Below are 9166 nucleotides of genomic sequence, written 5' to 3' on the forward strand. Positions count from 1 at the left end.
AGTTTCCTTTAGTAGCTTAAATTATTTAGTTAAGTTGCTTAGTTTAATCATGCCTGTACTCAAAGATAGTTTCCTAGGAACAGGTCCCTGTATCTGTGAGAAGTAATTTACAATTATAACTTTGCGTTCAGTATAACATGATAAAAGCCAAAAATCAGTAATGTAAACAGTAATAGACAATTTATGCAAGCACAGAGTGTGTGTGTGATTGTAAGCATCTGAAACTCGAGAAAACTCAATGATAAATCTGAAACTGAAAAAAATTTGGTTCTTTCATAAATTATTAGAACACAGTAGCATTTTCCTAAAACATATTGTGAACATTAGTAGTGTGAATGTATTCAAAGCATAATGTAGCGATGTCTTGTTGCAGGTTTTGTGTAGATAGCTGACATACAGATACAATGTGTGCAGCTTTTTAACCAGAATGGTTTAATACTGGAAAGTAAATGTTAATGTAGATCTTCAGAAGATTTTAATTTCACTCGGTTTTCCTTCCATAGAGTACAAAACCGGAGCAAACAACTGAAGATGTCATCCCATTTGGCTCAGGAGGTTCACCTTGCTAGAAGACATGAGGAAATGTGAGTAGTTGTTTGTGTTGGGTCTTGTGAGATTCTCCCTGCCTGCACACGACCCTCGGTGCCAGTGAATCTCCGCTCTGCACAGCACAGTGGTGCTTCAGCAAGGGGCTGGAGTTCCAGGAGGTGGCACTCTTCCTTCAGAAACCATGGGAATTAGCATCCTTGCCTGCTGTTCCGGGTATTTAGGTTGATGAGGTTTTTGACTTCCAATGGTGGTGCTGGTTTAAGATCTCCATTGTTAACCTGTCACCGTTAAATTCCTGTTTGGGGAACGTAATTGGATTCTCTCACTCAATGACTCAATTATAGAATTGCTTCTTTGTTGCCCTGTAAATTCAAATTGTGAGGCAAATACAGTAATGATTCAGAAAAATTTGCTTTTCTTGTAACAACTAGTACGTGCCAATGAGCAAATGTAGTGCCGATCAAGTCACCCCAACCCACCCTGTCTTTCCTTCTTCTGGGAGATTCAGCGTTTCTAAGCACCTCAGCATTTGAGGACTGCTGACTGCAACATTATAGCTTTGTACAAGCACAGCAGGTGATGGCTGCCTGTACCTTTTCCCTCCCCCAGCACACCCACCCTGCAGCTGGTTTAATTAGCCCCATAGTTTTGAGAAAACTGGGTAAGGTAAAAAGGTTATTTTCTAGGTCCTGAGCAAAATGTTCTACCCACTTAGCAAAATGTTTTCCTTTGTAGACTGTCTCAGAGATCAGAGCTGCTACAGCAGATGGAGACTTATTTAAGAGACAAAAAGACTAAAAAGACATGGCAAACTCAAGCAGCTGATGCAGCTCATAAAAGGAATGCAGCACTTTTAAATGTAAGTTTCTGCAACTACCAGGAACCGCATCAAAATGTCATGGTTATGTAGCTTAGATAATTAAAAAAAAAAAAAAGAGAAGTGTTTGCTCTAAAGTTGTCATTTGAATTCTCTTCTATATGGTTCCCTCTTCTGGAACTTGACCAAAAAGTATTAAATGACAAGTCTTTATTATCCAATGGCATCACTACCTATTTGCCATGCCCTTCTTACAAAAGCCTCGTGGTGGCAGCTGCTACTATGTATTTTTATTTTTTTAAGTACCTGTGGAGATGTAACACATGCTAGTACAAGTCTGTGTGGGAGAACTTCGGGGTCTGTCAGGACTCACAGTCCCTTTATGCTTTGATTCAAGACATGGGGTTATGTTTGAAAATGGGCTGACCAGGCTACAGTGCCTTGGGCCAAGGGTAGGAACTGTTCCCCCACTGTGGTTAAGTTGTGGAAGAGGTTCTCAGTTTAAGCATTTTACTTTCAGGTCTGTAAAAGCAGTGTTTGGTGTTTCTGGCTCTTCGTAGGGGTGGCACCATTAATAATGTTCATAGCTGTTCTACATACCAGTTGTCATATTTAGGTAAGATTTGTTTCCTAGGTAAATTCAGCAGACATTGGAGAATGGGCAGTTTGAAAGATCTAGGTTTGATGGCAGGGACTGGAATACTAAAGGGCTCCTCTGGAACCCCTAGCTCAGGCCTCTGAGTTTGGAGAGATGCACTTGACCACTGACATGATGGATTTGAAAAATGTGTTTTGGTTTTTCAGGAGACAGCAGCAAATTGAACCTCCTGTGCCTTTTCTTTAAGCTCCTACTTATTAAGGGTCCATAATGCATGTATTGTGTTTATTGAAAAAGTAAGTTTTACTCTAGAAAATTACAAGATTAATTTGTATCACCAGAATTTCTTTGGGGTTTTTTTCATGCAGAGCCTGGTTTAGGTTTAAAATGTTCATACTTTGGGTGGGTATAATTCTATTGCATTAGAGTTTGTATTTAAATGGGAGTTATATTTAGAGAGGGGCAGACAAGGCAGAACAGGTAGCCAGGAATACCTTCTTAACTATTCTGTGACAAAGAAGATTTTTCAACTTGGACTGGTGAACTGATGCATTCTGGACAGGGACGATCAACCCCCCCTCTATTTGTTATAGCAAGTGTAGGTGCTTCAGTGAGAGGCTGGGGACAAATGGAAGGTTTGGTTATTTTTTCCATGGCTCCTACTCCATTAATTAGTAATTTCGGCCATTATGACTCCTATTTTCCATATGCATTTTAGGTTAGACTTCTACTTCATAAATATAGGGGTTTATAAATTATTTGTGTTTATGAATGCATTCTCAGTTTACATATGCAGGCAAACACAATAAATGCAAGAGTATATTTCTCCATCCTTTATTGTACTGGAAATGGTAACAATAGCTCAGACATATACAGAGTGTAAATATTTCTGCAGTTAAACAGATATTTGCTATCTTCTGTCACATCCTCAAAATTGTTCCTTTCAAGTGTCAAAAATGTTGGTGTTTATACAGAAAAAAAGCAAAATCATATGTATCAAAACAAATTCTGTTGCAGGATAAAGTAGCATAAATCAATTTAAATCTATTAATTTTATCCTAGTTTTAACAAGCATGCACTCCTGCAGATGCTTTTTGATAACAGAAGAAAACAGGAAAAAAAAAAATCTATGTAGCATAATATATGAGAAGCTTGAAAACAAGACTGATTAATGTGCCAGCTTCAGAATATTGTTCCTGATACCAGGCACTGTACATTTCACAGTTACCATGTGGAGAGTTGTTGATTTGGCCTACTCAAAAATACATGGACATGACGAAGTGTTATTTTTTTATTTGCATTTCTGGTTTTCTGCATGTAAGCAAAATCAGTTGTTTTCAGTAATAGATCATAGCAAAAGCCATTTTTCTTTCTCTGTGCTAGTTGGAATTTATGCACAAGAAAGATTTCAAAATTAATTTAAATTCGAATCAGTAGGAAGCAAGGAACTAACCTTTTTTTTTTTTAATTGAAATTTTGACATTATAAGCATTTGTTCAGCATTTGAACATAATTATCAGAGTATTTTCCTCAATGTCTTTAGAGGGAGACTGCAGATTAGGGAAATCTGTGTCATTTGGTGCTTATATAATGTTGTTGTAATAAAAGCAGAAATTAGACTAGTATTTGTAATCTAATTTATGACATTTGTTTCTCAGTGATATTTCTTGTGTTTAGAAATATGTATTACTGTGGAACAGCTTGTAACATGAAATAGAAAAAAGTATGCTATATAGTAATTAGTACTGGAAAGGTAATTTAGAACAAATTTGCTTTCCTTCCCAGGCATGCAATTCCAGAATTATTTAAGCAGGATTCTGCCAGACTGATATCAATATAAGTGACAGCTGAATTTGGTCCCCTAAAAGCAATGCGTGTCTCATGCATTCCATTTTACTTCTGGGCAAGGGTCTTGAATTGTTTTTGTTCCAGTCCTTGTGGTTTTAGGGGAAGCGCTGTAAGATGCTCTCTTTTTTTCAGTACTGTGACATATTAGATTAGCTGGGTTTTTTTCCAAAGAAGTTTATAGTGATTATGTATTTATTTTTATATTGGTGACAGGGATTTATTTTTCCTACAAAGCTTGCCAGTTGTGTAGACACACAAGAAGTGCCATCTAATCTTTCAGTAGTTCCAGTTATTTTCTAAAGCATACTACACCTTCCAGCAAAAATTTCTTTCCCTGTCTGTCATTAAATCAGTATTCTGAATGACAATAGACTGCACAACACAAACTGGAGTGAGCAACGAAAAGACATGTCCGATATCTAGGCTATGCCAAAATTACCTTCTCTACTAAACATATATGCACAACTGCTGTCTCCTTTCTTGCCTGAAAGACACTCATTTCCTATCACCATAAACATTCCAATGACTTGGCTGAGTATATAAAGTAATAATTACTGATATTCTTCTTCCTTCTTTTTAAAATTCCTACAGTAATTAGGAAGAAGGAATCAGAAAGGAGGAAAAACCTGTGGAAGGATATGAGGTGAACATTACTGAATGATCCTTTATTCAGTATGGTTCATTATGATGGTAACTTCTCCAAACTTGGCCTGAGCCATTCTGATACAAGCTTCATTTGGTGCTGTTTGAGTGTATCTGTTCTAAGTATGTGCAATTTAAGTGATTTAAGCAAGGAGAAATTCCTTGCTTAAGTCACTTAAATCTGTGTTGGCCTCTTGTTATTTTGACATCATGATTTCAAATGGCTTATGTCTTTTTTCCAGTTCCTTCTTTAAGTTTATCATATTAGTCTTTTCTTACCTGAGAAGGGGCAGCCATTTGCTGCTTCTGAGAATTTGGATAAATCTGAGACTTAGTTTACTCTTTCTCAGACATCCTTTAGCTTCCTACAGTGGTATGGATTTTGCTGTAGAAAAGGGAGGAACAGTTTTGCTTGGATTAGGTTTGCAATTATGTACAAGAGAATATTGTAAAAGAAATTAATGAAATAAAATAAGATGAACACTAAATTGAACAATCTGATTGTATCTGTGTCACTAAGTTGAACTTCAGCTGACAGTAAGGCTGGTTTTTTGCTTTTATGAATCATACTCTACCGAACTAAACTTGAGTTGAACACTGTTTACTTATTGATGCATTCAGACTGGCTATTATTCAATACGAGTAATCATGTTTGGTCTCTCTTGTGGATATGCTCCTCCAGAATCTCACTCTTCTTTTCAGCAGCAGTGGTGGTGAATATTTGGGAAGTCCCTTTGGGGAATTTCCTCTCTCGTTTAGTTTTTCTGTTGTACTCTTCACACCCGCTCTCTGCTCCCAACTCTGCCATCTGCTATACTTTCTTTCCCCCTCCACTCTGTTCAGCTTTGGCTTCTTCACACCCCACTCCCACGTCCCTTTCTGTCTCTCTTCATCTGCCCACCACTCAATCTCTTCAATGTTTGGGTATGGAACTAAGCCCACAAGAACGGGTCAGAACTTTAGAGGGGGAGGGTGGTTAGTTTGGGGGCATGCTTTGATTTGTTTGTTGCTGTTGATTTTTTTGGTTGTTTTCTTTTTTAAAAGATTTATTTTGGCCTCTGTGAATCCAGCACACATCCACTGGACAAGCAGAAACCCAAATACTGATTTTTTTTTTTGTAAGAAAGCTATGTGAGGTGCATTGTCATCCAAGTTTGTCTGGTGAACAGCTTGCTGCAGCTCTACATTTTTGTGCACATGTTATGCATGCATATTAGCAAGTCATCTTTGTCTTGAGAAGTAAAGATCTTGCACATAATTTGCCTAGTTACTTTACAGTTACAGTAGCTAGAATACATACTTCAATCTTATGCAGCACAGAAAAAGGTGCTCGATTCCCCTCTATTTCCTTAAGTTTTATACAGCAGAATTTAACTAATTTACCCTGGTGTCCAGAGAGAATAGCAGTGTTTTACAGCAAAAGTCTTACTTGGTTGTGAAATGTGCTCTTGTATGAAAAAGGTGCAGCAAACATATTTAGCAGATGTAGGGTGTTAGTCTAAGCAGTACAAGTTGTATTTCAGAATGACTAAACAAAGATTTGAACTTTGGTGTTATTATTTGAAAGCTGTTTAGCTGTAATAGGTTTATTTAGTTAATTTAAATGTCTTTATATGTGTATCTTCCTTTTAAAATTCCCAGTGTTTGTTTTTAAAATGTACTTTGCCTGTGTTTTAGGATATAGAAGCAGCAGAAAAAAGGCTTCAAGAAAGAATATATTTACTTCCACATCCCGATATTGTTAAGTTAGAAGTAAGTCCTAGAACTCTGTCTTTTCATTTGTTTTCATTTGCTCTTTAACAAATATTTTGCTTTTTATTTCTCTGAAGCGTGTTCTTGAAGTGAAAATAATTGATTTTAAAATCCAGTATAGCCAAAGGCCTGTGTGCTGTGTAGCAAGCTGAACCTAAATTCTGGAACAAGGTCCCTAGATTCTGGAGCATTTCTGGTGGAAATACTTAGCAGCTTTCAGATCTATACAAACTTCTATTTAAAAATGAAGTCAAATATAAAAAAAATTAATGTTGTGAATATCAGAAAATTACTGTGCTTACTATGTCAGAGCTATTTAGTTTGTTTTATGTGGTCATCCTATTCTCAGTTTACCACAGATTGTCATCTTTACATTTCAGGGTCAACAGTTTATCAGCATGAACAGTGAAAATTTCACATCAATTATTTAGAGTTGTATGGAAGCGTCTAAAAAGTACTGCAGCAGGAACAGTCAATTCTTTTTTTTCCTTCTCAACCTGCAGTCTATAAAGCATTACTTAAAAATTTTGAGCAGTCAGATTCCCATTTGTTTCTTGCCCCAGTGGTTTGTGTATTCAGTGCTACGTGGTGGCTTGGTTCCCACAGGCACAGGAGCAGAGTGTCCCATGCTGATTTGGGTGCTGGGGCCCTGTCAGAGCAGGGTGAAGGGCCGGGTTTCAGCACTGTCAGCTGTGAAGAGAGGTGTATTGTACCTCAGCTTCACACCTGCTGGGCAAGTGTTGTCATGCTTAGGCTATTACTTAAAGGAGAGGCATCGCTTCTTGTTCTGGTTACTATTCAAAGTTTTCCTCTGTCAGTGCATTTTGTAAAGAGCCTACTGTGACTGTGACAGGGTGCACACTGGGTGTGCCCCTTCAATGGCTTTTTTATTATTTTTAGACATTTTTAGGCAAAAGGGTACACTTTTTCCTGAATACTTGTACATTTTGAATGATGCTAAGGAAGATGCCAACCTACTAATATTAAACATTAAACCTATTTTGATTGTGTTCAGAAGTAGTTTTAGCCTCTTCAAGGACTTTTGAGAGACCTCTAGAGCTGTTTGGGTCAGTTAGTCCCATGGTAGGTGTTAAGCTGCTTGAGGCATGTCGAGCGAAGTCCAAACAAATTGCAGGCTGCAGAGCAATTGCTCATGGCTGCAGAATGTCTGTGCTCTGCAGCAGTGGTGAAATTTTGGAGAGAACAGAGTTACTATTTGAAGGAGAAGATCCTATTTCAGCTTTTTTTTTTATGCTTCTAGAGAAGAGTGTTATAAATAGCGGAAAAAGAAAACTTTCTTTCATAGTACAAAATTCTTGTGCATGCTTTGTTCCAAAACACTTCTGAGCATATTTCACTCAGCCATGTATGTGTCTGTATTAATATACTCTGAAAGTTATGGCTATAATGGATCCCCAGCTTGCTGAGTCGGAGTAGTTTTGTGTGACAGCACATATGCTTGTCAAAAAAGATTCTTTGAGTAAATCTGTTGAAGAAAATATTTTTGTAAACCTGCAAGAGCCATAGTTATATCTGAGTTACATGTAAGGATCAAAATGATTAGCCAGGAATCTAATACTTTGCAGGGAGATCTTCAGTTTTATGCTACACTTCTCTTTCATTATATACTTAAGTAAAGAAAAAAGGCTCACTACATATGTATCATAACTGTTTTCTACTGCAAAATGATATTTTTCTGAATGGACATCAATGGCAAAAAATACATATGTGGATTGATTAAATTGTTATCTTAGCACAGTTCTTAGATCATGTTATTTTCTGGGGAAAAAAAATTATACCTGTCACTTAAAATTTTCCTGAAAATGCTACAAAGTTGTCCTTAGGATACCACCACAAAAATGATGAATGATGAATAACACAGATAAATAATACATTAAATTTATTAATCAGAGGCACAGTGTAAAGCAAGAGGAAGGGTTAGATGATCCACAGTGGTTCTTCTAGACCGCAGGCTAAATATACAGCACTTTCTAATTATTATTTTTGTGATCCAAATACTGGAGATGATTACTTCGTCAGTGAGTTATCAAGTCTAAAATTTTACTCAAATATTTTGAACAATAGTTCTATATAGTACTGTAAACTTTTCTAGGATAATCAGTTTACATTGGTAAATGTGCAGCTTTCATTTCTAACATTTTTTTCCACTACAAAATTAAATTCCAGTAACATACATACTTAAATATAAAAGCTGCTTTTGGAAAAGTATATAATCATGGAAAGTAGTTTATTAAAGGTACTGTAGGGTCTAAACTGATGTGTTGCTTACCACAAGAGGGCACATTCAGTCACTTCACAGTTTGTCCTGCAGAATGAAATATTTCTAGGCTGATATTTTGTATCATACAAGAGATTAAAAATGTCATGTGTTAAGTACATTGTTCTTTTCTGAATTGCTTTACTCTTAAAGTAAGATTTAATAATGCATTGCATCTCTGTATTGTTTTCAACTGGCTGACACAGATTTTGAAATTAAGTTTATTTTTTCTTATATCTTTCTCAGACTCTCTATTGGGCATCAATAAAAGAATCTCTTCCCAAGTGGGAAGAGTTTCTTTTAGGAAGAGCAGAAGTTCCTATTGGCTTTAAGAAAATGAAAGCTACAAAGCAGAGCATAAACTACCCAGAAGAAGATTCACAAAAATAAACATTTTAGTTTCATTTTGTTTTGTAATTTATCACTTAAGCAGAGAAGATCGTCCAGATCAGGCAACAGAATATCATGCCATTAAACTGAAATGTAAATAATTTAAATGAAAATGAATTATGTAGGATAATTTGATTCCATTGTTGCATTGTGTAAAATTCCTTATTTTTATTCTGTACTAGAGAGGCAATCCTCAAACAGGCTTTTAGAATCAAGAATGAGAAACATTGGTGTATAGATTTACACCAAGGCAATTGGGTTTTCAGTATGAGAAGAATTTTATATTATTTTT

The 9166-nt window shown here is 36.3% G+C and overlaps 1 long non-coding RNA gene across 1 annotated transcript; it reads left to right on the plus strand.

The window, feature by feature from the left end:
* The first annotated feature begins 501 nt into the window (after positions 1 to 501).
* LOC138117803 (uncharacterized) lies at positions 502 to 8744 on the plus strand. The gene is made up of 3 exons (XR_011154866.1): positions 502 to 584; positions 6132 to 6206; positions 8731 to 8744. It is a non-coding gene; the product is annotated as an uncharacterized lncRNA (long non-coding RNA).
* The last annotated feature ends 422 nt before the right edge of the window (positions 8745 to 9166 follow it).

This window comes from Aphelocoma coerulescens, chromosome 12 (assembly GCF_041296385.1).
Source record: "Aphelocoma coerulescens isolate FSJ_1873_10779 chromosome 12, UR_Acoe_1.0, whole genome shotgun sequence".
NCBI classification, from domain to species: domain Eukaryota; kingdom Metazoa; phylum Chordata; class Aves; order Passeriformes; family Corvidae; genus Aphelocoma; species Aphelocoma coerulescens.